Source organism: Bufo gargarizans, chromosome 4 (assembly GCF_014858855.1).
Source record: "Bufo gargarizans isolate SCDJY-AF-19 chromosome 4, ASM1485885v1, whole genome shotgun sequence".
Lineage (NCBI taxonomy): Eukaryota > Metazoa > Chordata > Amphibia > Anura > Bufonidae > Bufo > Bufo gargarizans.
The window spans coordinates 413,566,364-413,585,717 of NC_058083.1; the positions used below are offsets into that span (position 1 = coordinate 413,566,364).

Here is a 19,354-nt window from a genome sequence, read left to right on the forward strand (position 1 = left end):
TGATTTATATAGAGATTGAGTGTTGCTAAATATTTGTGTATGCGAATAAGAACTACATTGATACAAATTATTATTATTATTATCTTTTTTTCCTCCGCCGCCCCCGCCCTCCCCAATAGTAGATACTACTGATTGGTGCACTGAGTATACTTGTTACTTCGCAGCACTACAGGTCCTTCTAAAAAAATTTGCATATTGTGATAAAGTTCATTATTTTCTGTAATGTACTGATAAACATTAGACTTTCATATATTTTAGATTCATTACACACAACTGAAGTAGTTCAAGCCTTTTATTGTTTTAATATTGATGATTTTGGCATACAGCTCATGAAAACCCAAATTTCCTATCTAAAAAATTTAAAAAAGCATATTTCATCCGACCAATAAAAGAAAAGTGTTTTTAATACCAAAAAAGTTAACCTTCAAATAATTATGTTCAGTTATGCACTCAATACTTGGTCGGGAATCCTTTTGCAGAAATGACTGCTTCAATGCGGCGTGGCATGGAGGCAATCAGCCTGTGGCACTGCTAAGGTGTTATGGAGGCCCAGGGTGCTTCGATAGTGGCCTTAAGCTCATCCAGAGTGTTGGGTCTTGTGTCTCTCAACTTTCTCTTCCCAATATCCCACAGATTCTCTATGGGGTTCAGGTCAGGAGAGTTGGCAGGCCAATTGAGCACAGTAATACCATGGTCAGTAAACCATTTACCAGTGGTTTTGGCACTGTGAGCAGGTGCCAGGTCGTGCTGAAAAATGAAATCTTCATCTACATAAAGCTTTTCAGCAGATGGAAGCATGAAGTGCTCCAAAATCTCCTGATAGCTAGCTGCATTGACCCTGCCTTTAATAAAACACAGTGGACCAACACCAGCAGCTGACATGGCACCCCAGACCATCACTGACTGTGGGTACTTGACACTGTACTTCAGGCATTTTGGCATTTCCCTCTCCCCAGTCTTCCTCCAGACTCTGGCACCTTGATGTCCGAATGACATGCAAAATTTGCTTTCATCCGAAAAAAGTACTTTGGACCACTGAGCAACAGTCCAGTGCTGCTTCTCTGTAGCCCAGGTCAGGCGCTTCTGCCGCTGTTTTTGGTTCAAAAGTGGCTTGACCTGGGGAATGCGGCACCTGTAGCCCATTTCCTGCACACGCCTGTACACGGTGGCTTCCGTAGGTCCCCCAAGGTCTGGGATTGGTCCTTCTCCACAATCTTCCTCAGGGTCCGGTCACCTCTTCTCATTGTGCAGCGTTTTCTGCAACACTTTTTCCTTCCCACAGACTTCCCACTGAGGTGCCTTGATACAGCACTCTGGGAACAGCCTATTCGTTCAGAAATTTCTTTCTGTGTCTTACCCTCTTGCTTGAGGGTGTCAATGATGGCCTTCTGGACAGCAGTCAGGTCAGCAGTCTTACCCATGATTGCGGTTTTGAGTAATGAACCAGGCTGGGAGTTTTTTAAAGCCTCAGGAATCTTTTGCAAGTGTTTAGAGTTAATTAGTTGATTCAGATGATTAGGTTAATAGCTTGTTTAGAGAACCTTTTCATGATATGCTAATTTTTTTAGATTGGGTTTTCATGAGCTATATGCCAAAATCATCAATATTAAAACAATGAAAGGCTTGAACTACTTCAGGTTGTGTGAATCTAAAATATATGAAAGTCTAATGTTTATCAGTACATTACAGAAAATAATGAACTTTATCACAATATGCAATTTTTTTTAGAAGGACCTGTATATCAGTAGCATGTATGCATGGACAACAGATAAATATCTATCAGATGCACATAGCATGTCCGTTTTCCTTCCATGCAATATATACCACACACACAATATATATAGATTTAAATTTATGTCCATTTAGCGTTACCCAGGGTATACCTTGTGGAGGCGAACCAGCTGTACACCCAATACCGTACTGTCACTTAACTAGACAGGTACTTCGCAGCTTAGCTGGCCAATATCTGATTACTCAGACCTCACATACATATAATCGCAATACAATCCGATCTTATATCGGTAACTTTAAATCTAATAACTACTTTTTGCTTTTTTGTAGTGGATATTTTTTTAAATATTTGTTTAATAAAAAAAAAAATTGTGATTATATGCTTTCATCTTTATCCTTCAGCACAGTTTTGGAGCGGGGATACCCTTGGACCCGGAAAAGGGTTGAAAAAGAGGCCATTGTGCGGTCTGTCTGGGCGGAATTAAAATTCCAAAATGGGCTATGGCATGACCCCATTCAAAAAAAATATTGTGACCTCAATCGACTACACCCAGATCGAGTCGAAGATTATAGTCGGCGATTATGCCCAGGTACAATGCTTACATGAATTTTGTATTTCTTTCTACAACACTCAGTAATGTATATATTCAGTTATGCTGCTAATCTATACAGATGTAGTAGGGTTAACACACAACTAGAGTTGAGCGAACACCTGGATGTTCGGGTTCGAGAAGTTCGGCCGAACATCCCGGAAATGTTCGGGTTCGGGATCCGAACCCGATCCGAACTTCGTCCCGAACCCGAACCCCATTGAAGTCAATGGGGACCCGAACTTTTCGGCACTAAAAAGGCTGTAAAACAGCCCAGGAAAGAGCTAGAGGGCTGCAAAAGGCAGCAACATGTAGGTAAATCCCCTGCAAACAAATGTGGATAGGGAAATGAATTAAAATAAAAATTAAATAAATAAAAATTAACCAAAATCAATTGGAGAGAGGTTCCATAGCAGAGAATATGGCTTCCCGTCACCCACCACTGGAACAGTCCATTCTCAGATATTTAGGCCCCGGCACCCAGGCAGAGGAGAGAGGTCCCGTAACAGAGAATCTGTCTTCATGTCAGCAGAGAATTAGTCTGCATGTCATAGCAGAGAATGAGGCTTCACGTCAGCCACCACTGCAACAGTCCATTGGCATATATTTAGGCCCAGCACCCAGGCAGAGGAGGGAGGTCCCGTAACAGAGAATCTGTCTTCATGTCAGCAGAGAATTAGTCTGCATGTCATAGCAGAGAATGAGGCTTCACGTCAGCCACCACTGCAACAGTCCATTGGCATATATTTAGGCCCAGCACACACACAGGCAGAGGAGAGAGGTCCCGTAACAGAGAATCTGGCTTCATGTCAGCAGAGAATCAGTCTGCATGTCATAGCAGAGAATGAGGCTTCACGTCAGCCACCACTGCAACAGTCCATTGGCATATATTTAGGCCCAGCACACACACAGGCAGAGGAGAGAGGTCCCGTAACAGAGAATCTGGCTTCATGTCAGCAGAGAATCAGTCTGCATGTCATAGCAGAGAATGAGGCTTCACGTCAGCAACCACTGCAACAGTCCATTGGCATATATTTAGGCCCAGCACACACACAGGCAGAGGAGAGAGGTCCCGTAACAGACAATCTGGCTTCATGTCAGCAGAGAATCAGTCTGCATGTCATAGCAGAGAATGAGGCTTCACGTCACCCACCACTGCAAGAGTCCATTGTCATAAATTTAGGCCCAGCACCCAGGCAGAGGAGAGAGGTCCCGTAACAGAGGATCTGGCTTCATGACAGCAGAGAATCAGTCTGCATGTCATAGCAGAGAATCAGGCTTCACGTCAGCCACCACTGCAACAGTCCATTGTCATAAATTTAGGCCCAGCACCCAGGCAGAGGAGAGAGGTCCCGTAACAGACAATCTGGCTTCATGTCAGCAGAGAATTAGTCTGCATGTCATAGCAGAGAATGAGGCTTCACGTCACCCACCACTGCAACAGTCCATTGGCATATATTTAGGCCTAGCACACAGGCAGAGCAGAGAGGTCCCGTAACAGACAATCTGGCTTCATGACAGCAGAGAATCAGTCTGCATGTCATAGCAGAGAATGAGGCTTCACGTCAGCCACCACTGCAACAGTCCATTGGCATATATTTAGGCCTAGCACACAGGCACAGCAGAGAGGTCCCGTAACAGACGATCTGGCTTCATGTCAGCAGAGAATCAGTCTGCATGTCATAGCAGAGAATGAGGCTTCACGTCACCCACCACTGCAACAGTCCATTGGCATATATTTAGGCCTAGCACACAGGCAGAGCAGAGAGGTCCCGTAACAGACAATCTGGCTTCATGTCAGCAGAGAATCAGTCTGCATGTCATAGCAGAGAATCAGGCTTCACGTCAGCCACCACTGCAACAGTCCATTGTCATAAATTTAGGCCCAGCACCCAGGCAGAGGAGAGAGGTCCCGTAACAGACAATCTGGCTTCATGTCAGCAGAGAATTAGTCTGCATGTCATAGCAGAGAATCAGGCTTCATGTCAGCCACCACTGCAACAGTCCATTGGCATATATTTAGGCCTAGCACACAGGCAGAGGAGAGGTTCATTCAACTTTGGGTAGCCTCGCAATATAATGGTAAAATGAAAATAAAAATAGGATTGAATGAGGAAGTGCCCTGGAGTCCAATAATATATGGTTATGGGGAGGTAGTTAATGTCTAATCTGGACAAGGGACGGACAGGTCCTGTGGGATCCATGCCTGGTTCATTTTTATGAACGTCAGCTTGTCCACATTGGCTGTAGACAGGCGGCTGCGTTTGTCTGTAATGACGCCCCCTGCCGTGCTGAATACACGTTCAGACAAAACGCTGGCTGCCGGGCAGGCCAGCACCTCCAAGGCATAAAAGGCTAGCTCTGGCCACGTGGACAATTTAGAGACCCAGAAGTTGAATGGGGCCGAACCATCAGTCAGTACGTGGAGGGGTGTGCACACGTACTGTTCCACCATGTTAGTGAAATGTTGCCTCCTGCTAACACGTTGCGTATCAGGTGGTGGTGCAGTTAGCTGTGGCGTGTTGACAAAAGTTTTCCACATCTCTGCCATGCTAACCCTGCCCTCAGAGGAGCTGGCCGTGACACAGCTGCCTTGGCGACCTCTTGCTCCTCCTCTGCCTTGGCCTTGGGCTTCCACTTGTTCCCCTGTGACATTTGGGAATGCTCTCAGTAGCGCGTCTACCAACGTGCGCTTGTACTCGCGCATCTTCCTATCACGCTCCAGTGCAGGAAGTAAGGTGGGCACATTGTCTTTGTAGCGTGGATCCAGCAGGGTGGCAACCCAGTAGTCCGCACAGGTTAAAATGTGGGCAACTCTGCTGTCGTTGCGCAGGCACTGCAGCATGTAGTCGCTCATGTGTGCCAGGCTGCCCAGGGGTAAGGACAAGCTGTCCTCTGTGGGAGGCGTATCGTCATCGTCCTGCCTTTCCCCCCAGCCACGCACCAGTGATGGACCCGAGCTGCGTTGGGTGCCACCCCGCTGTGACCATGCTTCATCCTCATCCTCCTCCACCTCCTCCTCATCCTCGTCCTCCTCGTCCTCCAGTAGTGGGCCCTGGCTGGCCACATTTGTACCTGGCCTCTGCTGTTGCCAAAAACCTCCCTCTGAGTCACTTCGAAGAGACTGGCCTGAAAGTGCTAAAAATGACCCCTCTTCCTCCTCCTCCTCCTCCTCCTGGGCCACCTCCTCTTCCATCATCGCCCTAAGTGTTTTCTCAAGGAGACATAGAAGTGGTATTGTAACGCTGATAACGGTGTCATCGCCACTGGCCATGTTGGTGGAGTACTCGAAACAGCGCAACAGGGCACACAGGTCTCGCATGGAGGCCCAGTCATTGGTGGTGAAGTGGTGCTGTTCTGTAGTGCGACTGACCCGTGCGTGCTGCAGCTGAAACTCCACTATGGCCTGCTGCTGCTCGCACAGTCTGTCCAGCATGTGCAAGGTGGAGTTCCACCTGGTGGGCACGTCGCATATGAGGCGGTGAGCGGGAAGGCCGAAGTTACGCTGTAGCGCAGACAGGCGAGCAGCAGCAGGATGTGAACGCCGGAAGCGCGAACAGACGGCCCGCACTTTATGCAGCAGCTCTGACATGTCGGGGTAGTTGTGAATGAACTTCTGCACCACCAAATTCAGCACATGCGCCAAGCAAGGGATGTGCGTCAAATTGGCTAGTCCCAGAGCTGCAACGAGATTTCGCCCATTATCACACACCACCAGGCCGGGCTTGAGGCTCACCGGCAGCAACCACTCGTCGGTCTGTTGTTCAATACCCCGCCACAACTCCTGTGCGGTGTGGGGCCTGTCCCCCAAACATATGAGTTTCAGAATGGCCTGCTGACGTTTACCCCGGGCTGTGCTGAAGTTGGTGGTGAAGGTGTGTGGCTGACTGGATGAGCAGGTGGAAGAAGAGGAGGAGGAAGCCGAGAAGGAGGAGGTGGCAACAGGAGGCAAAGAATGTTGCCCTGCGATCCTTGGCGGCGGAAGGACGTGCGCCAAACAGCTCTCCGCCTGGGGCCCAGCTGCCACTACATTTACCCAGTGTGCAGTTAGGGAGATATAGCGTCCCTGGCCGTGCTTACTGGTCCACGTATCTGTGGTTAGGTGGACCTTGCTACAGATGGCGTTGCGCAGTGCACACTTGATTTTATCGGATACTTGGTTGTGCAGGGAAGGCACGGCTCTCTTGGAGAAGTAGTGCCGGCTGGGAACAACATACTGTGGGACAGCAAGCGACATGAGCTGTTTGAAGCTGTCTGTGTCCACCAGCCTAAATGACAGCATTTCATAGGCCAGTAGTTTAGAAATGCTGGCATTCAGGGCCAGGGATCGAGGGTGGCTAGGTGGGAATTTACGCTTTCTATCAAATGTTTGTGAGATGGAGAGCTGAACGCTGGCGTGTGACATGGTTGAGACGCTTGGTGACGGAGGTGGTGGTGGTGGTGTTGGTGGTACATCCCCTGTTTGCTGGGCGGCAGGTGCCAACGTTCCTCCAGAGGCGGAGGAAGAGGCCGAGGCGGCAGCAGCAGAATAGGCCGAGGCGGCAGCAGCAGAAGAGGTAGCAGGGGGAGCCTGAGTGACTTCCTTGGTTTTAAGGTGTTTACTCCACTGCAGTTCATGCTTTGCATGCAGGTGCCTGGTCATGCAGGTTGTGCTCAGGTTCAGAACGTTAATGCCTCGCTTCAGGCTCTGATGGCACAGCGTGCAAACCACTCGGGTCTTGTCGTCAGCACATTGTTTGAAGAAGTGCCATGCCAGGGAACTCCTTGAAGCTGCCTTTGGGGTGCTCGGTCCCAGATGGCGGCGGTCAGTAGCAGGCGGAGTCTCTTGGCGGCGGGTGTTCTGCTTTTGCCCACTGCTCCCTCTTTTGCTACGCTGTTGGCTCGGTCTCACCACTGCCTCTTCCTCCGAACTGTGAAAGTCAGTGGCACGACCTTCATTCCATGTGGGGTCTAGGACCTCATCGTCCCCTGCATCGTCTTCCACCCAGTCTTGATCCCTGACCTCCTGTTCAGTCTGCACACTGCAGAAAGACGCAGCAGTTGGCACCTGTGTTTCGTCATCATCAGAGACATGCTGAGGTGGTATTCCCATGTCCTCATCATCAGGAAACATAAGTGGTTGTGCGTCAGTGCATTCTATGTCTTTCACCGCTGGGGAAGGGCTAGGTGGATGCCCTTGGGAAACCCTCCCAGCGGAGTCTTCAAACAGCATAAGAGACTGCTGCATAACTTGAGGCTGAGACAGTTTCCCTGGTATGCATGGGGGTGATGTGACAGACTGATGGGGTTGGTTTTCAGGCGCCATCTGTGCGCTTTCTGCAGAAGACTGGGTGGGAGATAATGTGAACGTGCTGGATCCACTGTCGGCCACCCAATTGACTAATGCCTGTACCTGCTCAGGCCTTACCATCCTTAGAACGGCATTGGGCCCCACCATATATCGCTGTAAATTCTGGCGGCTACTGGGACCTGAGGTAGTTGGTACACTAGGACGTGTGGATGTGGCAGAACGGCCACGTCCTCTCCCAGCACCAGAGGGTCCACTAACACCACCACGACCATGTCCACGTCCGCGTCCCTTACTAGATGTTTTTCTCATTGTTATGGTTCACCACAACAACAAATATATTATTTGGCCCAATGTATTGTATTCAAATTCAGCGGGATATAAATTTGAGGCCTAGTATTTAGGCGCTGGGTGACCGGTATGGATTTAGTGACAGAATTAGACTTGGAAATGCACAGAAGCGTGTGTGTGTGAAGTTATTCTGAATGACCCAATGTGCACCTTGAATATTATATACCCTTTTAGGGATAGATTTCAAATAGCTCTGATATAGCAGAAACCACTAAATTATGAAATTGCTAAATTGGGAATTGTATTTCAACCCAGAACAAAAAATGTGCTTTGACGGACACTAAATAACTTTCCCAGCCACAACAGGACAGCGTTAACGAGAGATTTAGCAGGATATAAATTTGAGGCCTAGTATTTAGGCGCTGGGTGACCGGTATGGATTTAGTGACAGAATTAGACTTGGAAATGCACAGAAGCGTGTGTGTGTGAAGTTATTCTGAATGACCCAATGTGCACCTTGAATATTATATACCCTTTTAGGGATAGATTTCAAATAGCTCTGATATAGCAGAAACCACTAAATTATGAAATTGCTAAATTGGGAATTGTATTTCAACCCAGAACAAAAAATGTGCTTTGACGGACACTAAATAACTTTCCCAGCCACAACAGGACAGCGTTAACGAGAGATTTAGCAGGATATAAATTTGAGGCCTAGTATTTAGGCGCTGGGTGACAGGTATGGGTTTAGTGACAGAATTAGACTTGGAAATACACAGTAGCGGGTGTGTGTGAAGTTATTCTGAATGACCCAATGTGCACCTTGAATATTATATACCCTTTTAGGGATAGATTTCAAATAGCTCTGATATAGCAGAAACCACTAAATTATGAAATTGCTAAATTGGGAATTGTATTTCAACCCAGAACAAGAAATGTGCTTGAACGGACACTAAATAACTCGCCCAGCTACAGCACTAAGGACAGATTTAGCTGGATATAAATTTGAGGCCTAGTATTTAGGCGCTGGGTGACAGGTATGGGTTTAGTGACAGAATTAGACTTGGAAATGCACAGTAGCGGGTGTGTGAAGTTATTCTGAATGTCCCTATGTGCACCTTCAATATGATCTACCCTTTTAGGGATAGATTTCAAATAGCTCTGATATAGCAGAAACCACTAAATTATGAAATTGCTAAATTGGGAATTGTATTTCAACCCAGAACAAGAAATGTGCTTGAACGGACACTAAATAACTCGCCCAGCTACAGCACTAACGACAGATTTAGCTGGATATGAATTTGAGGCCTAGTATTTAGGCGCTGGGTGACAGGTATGGGTTTAGTGACAGAATTAGACTTGGAAATGCACAGTAGCGGGTGTGTGAAGTTATTCTGAATGACCCTATGTGCACCTTGAATATTATATACCCTTTTAGGGATAGATTTCAAATAGCTCTGATACAGCAGAAACCACTAAATTTTTAAATTGCTAAATTGGGAATTGTATTTCAACCCAGAACAACAAATGTGCTTTGACGGACACTAAATAACTTTCCCAGCCACAACAGGACAGCGGTAACGAGAGATTTAGCGGGATATAAATTTGAGGCCTAGTATTTAGGCGCTGGGTGACCGGTATGGATTTAGTGACAGAATTAGACTGGGATATGGCCAAAAAATAACCACACTATTGCTGGTTAAATGCACTTGGTGATGGGCGCAGCTTGCCCCTGATGTAGTATATGGCCAAAAAATGAACAGACTATTGCTGGTTAAATGCACTTGGTGTCACAGCTTGACCAACCACACTACTGAGGGTTAAATGCACTTGGTGACGGGCGCAGCTTGCCCCTGATGTAGTATATGGCCAAAAAATGAACAGACTATTGCTGGTTAAATGCACTTGGTGACGGGCGCAGCTTGCCCCTGATTTAGTATATGGCCAAAAAATGAACAGACTATTGCTGGTTAAATGCACTTGGTGTGATAGCTTGACCAACCACACTACTGAGGGTTAAATGCACTTGGTGACGGGCGCAGCTTGCCCCTGATGTAGTATATGGCCAAAAAATAAACAGACTATTGCTGGTTAAATGCACTTGGTGTGACAGCTTCACCCTGATGTAGGCTTTAGCCAAAAAACAAACGCACCATTGAGGGTTAAATGCACTTGGTGACAGGCGCAGCTTGCCCCTGATGTAGTATATGGCCAAAAAATAAACAGACTATTGCTGGTTAAATGCACTTGGTGTGACAGCTTCACCCTGATGTAGGCTTTAGCCAAAAAACAACCACACCATTGAGGGTTAAATGCACTTGGTCGCAGCTTGTGCTGGCGCACCACAAGACACAAAATGGCCGCCGATCACCCCAGAAAAATGTGACTGACAAACGGTCTGGGCAGCCTAAAAACAGTGAGCAATTGAGGATCAGCAGCTCAATGATCCACAGCTGCAGATCGATCAGTTAATCAAGTCCTTTGGAGGAGTTAATCTGCCTAATCTCGCCCTACTGTCGCAGCCGCAACCTCTCCCTACGCTAATCAGAGCAGAGTGACGGGCGGCGCTATGTGACTCCAGCTTAAATAGAGGCTGGGTCACATGGTGCTCTGGCCAATCACAGCCATGCCAATAGTAGGCATGGCTGTGATGGCCTCTTGGGGCAAGTAGTATGACGCTTGTTGATTGGCTGCTTTGCAGCCTTTCAAAAAGCGCCAAGAAAGCGTCACAAAAGCGCGAAGAAAGCGACGAACACCGAACCCGAACCCGGACTTTTACGAAAATGTCCGGGTTCGGGTCCGTGTCACGGACACCCCAAAATTCGGTACGAACCCGAACTATACAGTTCGAGTTCGCTCATCCCTACACACAACCTCTTAACTAAAATTTCTTAACTCACCATGTTATCTTGAACCAAAAGCCATTTTATAAAATATCTTAATGTATTTATCTGCATTAGGTTTACATAACATGTCTCATAAAGCATGTGTGTTAATTTTTCCACATCAGTATTTCTTCCCTTTTCAAATGATTACTTAATACCTGGTGTGACATGTACAAAATCTTCCAGGTACATCATACATCTCTACCTCGCTAAAATTGAATATATATATATATATATATATATATATTTATACACACAGCGCAGTACTGATATATGATGTCACCGGATGATTTCATATGTTTCACACACACATAAATATATATAGGTATTTTTGTTTCTATCTACATAAACTGCAAATATCATTCAGTATTCCAATCAAAGTCCCCGACCATTACAGACATCCCCCACATAATTTGCATGGGATTCAAGATTTTATATATATATATATATATATATATATATATACTCACCTAAAGAATTATTAGGAACACCTATTCTATTTCTCATTAATGCGACTATCTAGTCAACCAATCACATGGCAGTTGCTTCAATGCATGTAGGGTTGTGGTCCTGGTCAAGACAATCTCCTGAACTCCAAACAAAATGTCAGAATGGGAAAGAAAGGTGATTTAAGCAATTTTGAGCGTAGCATGGTTGTTGGTGCCATACGGGCAGGTCTGAGTATTTCACAATCTGCTCAATTACTGGGATTTTCATGCACAACCATTTCTAGGGTTTACAAAGAATGGTGTGAAAAGGGAAAAACATCCAGTATGCGGCAGTCCTGTGGGCGAAAATGCCTTGTTGATGCTAGAGGTCAGAGGAGAATGGGCCGACTGATTCAAGCTGATAGAAGAGCAACGTTGACTGAAATAACCACTCGTTACAACCGAGGTATGCAGCAAAGCATTTGTGAAGCCACAACACGCACAACCTTGAGGCGAATGGGCTACAACAGCAGAAGACCCCACCGGGTACCACTCATCTCCACTACAAATAGGAAAAAGAGGCTACAATTTGCACGAGCTCACCAAAATTGGACTGTTGAAGACTGGAAAAATGTTGCCTGGTCTGATGAGTATCCATCATGCCTTGTTACCACTAAGCAGGCTGGTGGTGGTGGTGTAATGGTGTGGGGGATGTTTTCTGAGCACACTTTAGGCCCCTTAGTGCCAATTGGCCATCATTTAAATGCCACGGGCTACCTTAGCATTGTTTCTGACCATGTCCATCCCTTCATGACCACCATGTACCCATCCTCTGATGGCTACTTCCAGCAGGATAATGAACCATGTCACAAAGCTCGAATAATTTCAAATTGGTTTCTTGAACATGACAATGAGTTCACTGTATTAAAATGGCCCCCACAGTCACCAGATCTCAACCCAATAGAGCATCTTTGGGATGTGGTGGAACGGGAGCTTCGTGCCCTGGATGTGCATCCCTCAAATCTCCATCAACTGCAAGATGCTATCCTATCAATATGGGCCAACATTTCTAAAGAATGCCTATGAGCACCTTGTTGAATCAATGCCACGTAGAATTAAGGCAGTTCTAAAGGCAAAAGGGGTTCCAACACCGTATTAGTGAGGGAGAGGTGTCTGTGAACCTAGAGCAGAGGCTCTGTGTGTGGTCTCAGTCAAGAGGACTGAGGGGCCAGAAGGCTATGCAAAGCCTGATTTCTTCACTGTGTGGACTGATGCTTGATGAGTGGAACCTGCTTAGGCTTGGAGCCTGAGACCCTGACACTAAGCGGTACTTAGAGGTGAGTCAAGGAGTCATGTTTAGGTAGAGCCCAGACGGGCAGGAGTTTATTTTATAAAACTGTTTATGTTTACGCGGACGTGCCACAATAAAACATAGTTTTGGCCCTTAAATCCTGGTGTCTGTGAAGGTGTCTGTGAGTGTGACCCCCTTAAAGAGAGCTACCCCTTACATATGGTGGAGGATGCGGGCAAGTTGTCCATGAGAGAAGGGCAACAGTCGGTTGCTAGGGGCAACGACGAGACAGCAGGTGCTGCTGAAAGCTGTTTTGCAGTGTTAAGCCCGAAGTACTGGACTTTCTAAAGAGGGGGCTGGAGACAGATGTCACCGTGTCTCTGACCTTTATCACGGACTATGGCCCTGTACAATGGGAGGTCTTAAAATGTGAGGCCCTGGAAGTGGAGTTTGTGATTGGGAAAGACTTTCCGTTCTTATGGCAGCTATGGAGCGGAAAAAAGGCATCGAGTTGTACGGCTGGAGTTCCAGAGGAAAAGATGTGTGCTGTTGCGGTGCGGCTCTCAGAAGATCCTATGTTTCCTGCACGTGTGCGCAGAGGCCTAAATAGTGCGGCTGGAGTTACCATTTAGGAAAAGTCGGGACTCCAGGCCATGCTGTTTCTGGTGGCAACGTTTTCAGTAAGTAGTCTGCGGGTGTTTGGAATGCCAGGAACCAAGGAAAGGCTGGTCTGTTACGAATAAGAACTTTCGAAACGCGTCAACAGCCCACACCAGAGAGAATGTGAGTCCTGTATTTGTCTATGCACAATTGTTTAATAAAGATGGAGAACTTGACACTTCAACAAGAGAGTGCTGGAGCCTGAAATTCTTAATTTGTTGCAAAGGCTGGTGATCTTGGTAGAGATGTCCTGGGAATATCGTTGTCTCCCGAATCCACGACGTCAGGCGGTAAGACTGTTCCTGTTAATAGTTGTGTGGCAGATCCAGTGACCGTGAGCCGGCCGCAGTGGAAACAGGCTGGGTCAGTGCCGAAAAAATCACTGAGGCGAAAAACCGTCTCAGAAGTTTATGACATTCAGAAAACACAGTGTCTGCACAGGCGGGTAAGCCTGTTGCAGTTACTCCCTCGCAGGAACCTACAGGGGAGAAGGTTTCTGGGTCGCCCAAAGAGCCTGTGATCAAAATTAGATTTGGGGTGGTGAAATTCAGAGATCCCATGCTAGCCCAGGTAAGAGGTAGCATGATGGCCGCCCCAGAGACTGATAGAGTGTTACATGTTCGGGACAATTATGTAAATAATACGGACTATCAGTTGGTTCTCACTGAGGGAGAGTCTCCAAATATGGACTATTAGGTGGTTCTCACTGAGGGAGAGTCTCCGGAGAGAACTGGGACTTGTGAACCTGATGTTACAAATATGCTCATACATGAGGGAATGGTGGGCCATAATTTCCCCTTATGCTTGGAGGTTTTAAGTAATGGAGATACTTCTGCAGAGAGTGACAAAACTCCTGTAGAACCTGTACCTGTCCCTTTAAATGATAATGTTAAGGAGCTGCACATTGAGATAAGGTGCAAAGTGATGGTACCATGTTTGCCGAAATGCATAATGGAAATGGGATGTCATGAGAAATATGTGATAATAATGACATACATAATAATGACATTTGCAGGCTGTGATTGGGGAAAAAGCTCCCCCTGTTGGTAAACATGTGTCTGATATAAAAGTGTTGATAAATGTTGAAGAAACACCGCTAGGAGACCCCATTGTAGACAATGTGGCGGGGCTAGAGGGTGACGTGTACCACACGTACCAGATGTGGATGTGAAGTCTCCACAGGTTTCTATGATTAATAAAATGTCCCAGGTGGGGATTGACTCATGGGTGCCCCTAGAGGTCAGGGTTAATAATGACACAAACAGTATAAGTGGCGTATATGCCGTTACAGTTAGCAACTCCGAGAGTGAGGCTACCATGTCAAGACCCAGCAAAACTAAAGTGGTTACTAGTAGCGACCAGATGACAGTTATATCTGACGAGATGAGAGTTCAGTCGGGTGACAGCCTAGTGTCTGAAGCTCATATCCAGACAGTTGTAGATGAGCTGACAGGACAGTACAGCTACAAACTTGAAGCTGTTTTCGCTCGCTCTGCACAGTCCCTAGATACACTAGAGATGGGGCTAGCGGTTCTCGCATAGCAACTGCAGGAATCTCCAGAGGAGTTACAGAAAGAGATGAATGAACTGAAGGAACTAGAGTCACTAATAGAAGCGGAAATTCTCCAACTTCAAGAGGAACTTGCAGCTTTTGAGTGATCCAGACTTCATGTGTGCATGGTTCTAAACAGCACCTCAGAAAATTCTGCTCTCTTGGAGGAGAAAAGACATTTGTAAGCCAGGATGGCTCAACTTGATCAAGAGTTGCATGATCGGATGGTAGACCTGGACCACCAGAAACAAATTGTTTCTAAATTGGAGAAGAAACAGAAGATGTTGGAGAAGCTCCTGGCTGAAGAGAAAACCACCTCGGCCAGATATGCCAAAGAACGTGACCAAGCGGAGACTGATGCTCGAGAGAAGACGACCAAGGCCCTCTCCTTGGCCAGAGCTCTTGAAGAAGTACTTGAGGAGCGAGATGATTTTGAGAGGCTGAACAGGCAACTCAGAGCAGAGATGGAAGATCTCATGAGCTCAAAAGATGACATCGGGAAGAACGTCTATGGGTTGGAGAAGTCTAAGTGTGCTCTTGAGCAGCAGGTGGAAAATGAGAAACCTGAAGAGGAGAGTCCTCTGAAGGATGTCAAGAGGTCTAAGCCAGAGCCTGTTAGGAGGCGGTCTGGAGATGATGGCGCTGTAGTACCGCCCGAGGCAGAGAAGATGGAAGGTCTTTCTGCTGAACCCGTTGATGGGGCTGATGTGGATGCAGAGGCCAAGAGTCTCATGACAGTGTGTGACCAGGGCAAGGTCACAAAAGACATCCCCTCCGCCTACAAGGTCTTCCAAGTAGCCAGCAGCCTGCTGGGGAAGAAATATGAGGACATGGATGACCAGAATGCAGATCCTGTCTACTACTGTGGGCTGGCTCTCCTTAATTCCTCCCAAAAGGAGAACAGTGTCCTGGATGAGCCTCTGGAGAAAGAGGAGAAGGACTTAAAAGGGCAAGTATATGATGCCGGGTCCAGGGAAACAAAGGCTGAAGAAGTTAAGGCTGAGGTGTTGGGGGATGTGAAGTCCTCAGGTGCTGCAGAGACCGAAGGAGTGGCTACTGATGTGGAAAAAGCCACTAAAGAAGCAGAGGTCTCAGAAACTACTGTCAAAGTGGGGGAAACCACAGCTGGGAAGATGTGCACCGGAGGCACTTTTAAAAAGTGTGCGGGGACAAGCCTGCTCTGCTAAAGGAGAAAGGGTCGAGACACAACCATGAACTGGAACTGTTCAGTCAAGAGTTGCAGCAGTCCAAGAAAGGACATGAGGAGCATTTACAGAAGCCCGAGAAAAGAGAGCTTGCCGATCATATAAAAACATCTTCTGAGAGAAGTTCCAGAGGCCGAAGGCCAAATGTGGGGAGAAAAAGAAAGAAAAGAGAGAGGCCACGGGTGCGAAGGCGTAAAATCCTAGCTCGTGAAAGAGAGTACCTGCTCATGAGATGGGGAAGAAAGTCCCATATCTACTTCATAATAAACTTGTGTTCGTGACAAACCAAGCGCTGTTGTCCTGGGTCTGGCAGAATAAAGGGGAAACTGTAGGCCAGGTAGATGCCCTCTCACAAGCATCTGGGTTTTGTGCTAGTGTTCACCCCTACGGGCTTGAACAAAGGGGGGGGGGGGGATATGTGAGGCAGTGACAGGCCTCACGGCTGCTAGGGGAGAGATATGGCAGGAGTTTCCATTTCTTCACTGTCAATCAGCAGGTCAGTCTGAGGAGGGAGAAGTGTCTATGAACCTAGAGCAGAGGCTATGTGTGTGGTCTCAGTCAGGAGGACTGAGGGGCCAGAAGGCTATGCAAAGCCTGATTTCTTCACTGTGTTGACTGATGCTTGATGAGTGGAACCTGCTAAGGCTTGGCGCCTGAGACCCTGACACTAAGCGGTACTTAGAGGTGAGTCAGGGAAACCTATATCTTTAGGTAGAGCCCAGACGGGCAGGAGTTTATTTTGTAAAACTGTTTATGTTTACGCGGACGTGCCGCAATAAAACACAGTTTTGGCCCTTAAATTCTGGTGTCTGTGAGTGTGACCCCCTGAAAGAGAGCTCCCCCTTACAATATATATATAAGGATGTATGTGTGTATATATGTATGTATGTGTATATGTATGTTCCGCAAAAAATCTAAAACGCAACCATCGATTTCAACAAAACTTGGTATACACATCCCTTGCTACCTGGAAAGAAATCTTGCGGGGGTCTCGGCCTCTACGACGTTACCGTTCCCGAGATATTCCTAAAAAAACTACCTGTATTATCCAATACAAGCCTGCCAGTCTTTCACTTAAAGAGCACCTTTCACCGATTATGACACTGTGAACCAAGAATACAGACATGGAGAGAGGCGCACGGTGATCTCACTGCACTTACTATTATCCCTGGGCGCCGCTCCGTTCTCCTGCTATGCCCTCCGGTATCTCCGGTCACAAAGTTATGGTAGGCGGAGTCTGCCCTTGTTCGTCTGTAGCGCTGGTCAATCGCATTGCAGAGCTCACAGCCTGGGAGAAAATAACCTCCCAGGCTGTGAGCTCTGCGCTGCGATTGGCCAGCGCTATAGCAGAACAAGGGCAGACTCCGCCTACCATAACTTAGTGACTGAAATCTCCGCCTACTATAACTTAGTGGCCGGAGATACCGGAGTGCATAGCAGGAGAACGGAGAGGCGACCAGGGATAATAGTAAGTGCAGTGAGATCCCCGGGCGCCGCTCTCCATGTCTGTATTCTTAGTTCACAGTGTCATAATTGGTGAAAGGTCCTCTTTAAATCCTAACTGCCAACTGACGGGCGCTGTGTTCATAGTTAAAGGTGCGGTCACCGTGAAAGTCACTGTTAAAGGGGAGGTCACCATCAAAGTCACTGTTAAAGGGGCGGTCACCGTAAAAGTGACAGTTAAAGGGGAGACTTTAAGCCTCCTTCTAATTATAAAGTTAACGTGACAACTAATTCTACAGGGAGGGAGGGTGGGCTGGCAGCAGAACTTCAAAATGCAACTTGACAGACAGTCTAACACTGGCAGCCACAAAAAAATTATATACCCAACATAACAACATCCAATAACCCCTTATCTAATTTCCGAACTGTTGCTTGGTTTCCCTAAACGCCCATTACCCAGTCACAATACCCTATAGGGCACCTTCCTAACAAATCCCATGTTACCTCATCCTACCTTGTAACTTAGACTAGTTCTACCCATCAATAACACTTTTGTTTTCCCCAACAAAATCAGGCAAATCCACTATTGGTATAATTCATAATCCCATGCAGATTCCTCCATATAGAAATTTCTTGATCTTTATCATTGCCATAAATTATGAGTTGTTTGTGTAAATTCTTAATATTGTGTCATTATTACAGGTCAACCCGTTCCCTCGGTACGCCACCACAAAAACAAAAAACAAAAAAAAACAAAGGGGGTGCCCATGGAAGAGGAGTGTGAGGAGCACCCCAGAGATGTTGGCGAGACAGAGGCGACTGAGGAGGAGGCCAGATTCTGCCCCCCCCCCCAGCTCCAGAAGATGAGGAAGAGGTGGTCTACACCCCCCACCGGGAGGGTAAATATGTGCACACATTACTATAATTTGGTATACATAACATATTCTCAAGAATCCCACGATACCCCCACCACCTTGAATCTCCTGAGCTGTAATTCACATGTGTAATGAATCTGAAAAATAGCAGCCCTTAGTTAACATGGCTGCCTGTTTAGCTGAGCTGCATTTGCACCCCGGTTCAGTTCACAAACGTTTATACCTGGGGGCAGGGTGTCTGTTGGTCCGTAATAGACTGTCCCTCTGCGTCAAGTCATGTCCCGCTGAGGCCTACTCTTAATGGCCGGCCGTGAAGTGGTTTAAAGTGGCAACAATGAGGGGACAACATAAAGTAGTGTAATACGAAAAAAAAATGCGACATACTCTGTAAACTACCTACAAAGTATTAACTAACCAAATAATTAACATTATACTCTATCTGAACTATCACTAAGAAAACCAAAATATAATTAACGTAAATATCTATAGTTATTTTATTTAGATGTAAATAGGCAGTGTTTAAACACATACTACACACAATGCAAACATTTTCTTGTAAGTAATCCTAATTGAAATTATTATTATTTTTATTTTATTTTTTTCAGTAGTGAACAAGTGCAAAAAGCACTTTGAAGATCTGAAAACAGAATATGCAAAAGACATGCTTAAATAGAAAATGATGCGTCAGCGCGTCAATAAGAAAGAGAGGGAAATGGAGAAAAAGTACCTTCTCAGATTTAAAGAAATGGACAAGCTATTATCGGAGCTCCAAAAGTTGCCCTAGAGGCATGTTTTGTTATTATATTTGTTATAAATACCATTTTTCAGTTTGATACAGTGATACAGCGTTTTTTCGTTTTTTATAATGTAATGTTACAGTGTAATTTTATAAGTTAGTTATAAGGCCACTTTATTCCAGGGTCAAACTCATCTTGATCAGGACAGACAGCAGAACAGACAGCATTAGGTACATGGTAACACTGTAGTATACGGCTTACACAATAACTCAGCAGTGTCAGGACCTACAGCAGCAAGTATCGGTAGAGATGGCCTTGAGGTTCACCCGGCGGTCGTTTCGCGGCGAACTTTGCGTGTTCGCAATTCACCGAACATGCG

General features: G+C 46.4%; 1 long non-coding RNA gene across 1 annotated transcript in view; it reads left to right on the plus strand.

Moving 5' to 3' along the window:
- The window catches only part of LOC122935860, a 35,762-nt gene extending 16,882 nt beyond the window's left edge, over window positions 1-18,880 (plus strand). Inside the window, exons 2-4 of the long non-coding RNA XR_006388839.1 lie at window positions 2,134-2,321; window positions 18,066-18,262; window positions 18,844-18,880. This is a non-coding gene — a long non-coding RNA (uncharacterized LOC122935860). The remainder of the gene's footprint in view (window positions 1-2,133; window positions 2,322-18,065; window positions 18,263-18,843) is intronic.
- Window positions 18,881-19,354: the final 474 nt, after the last annotated feature.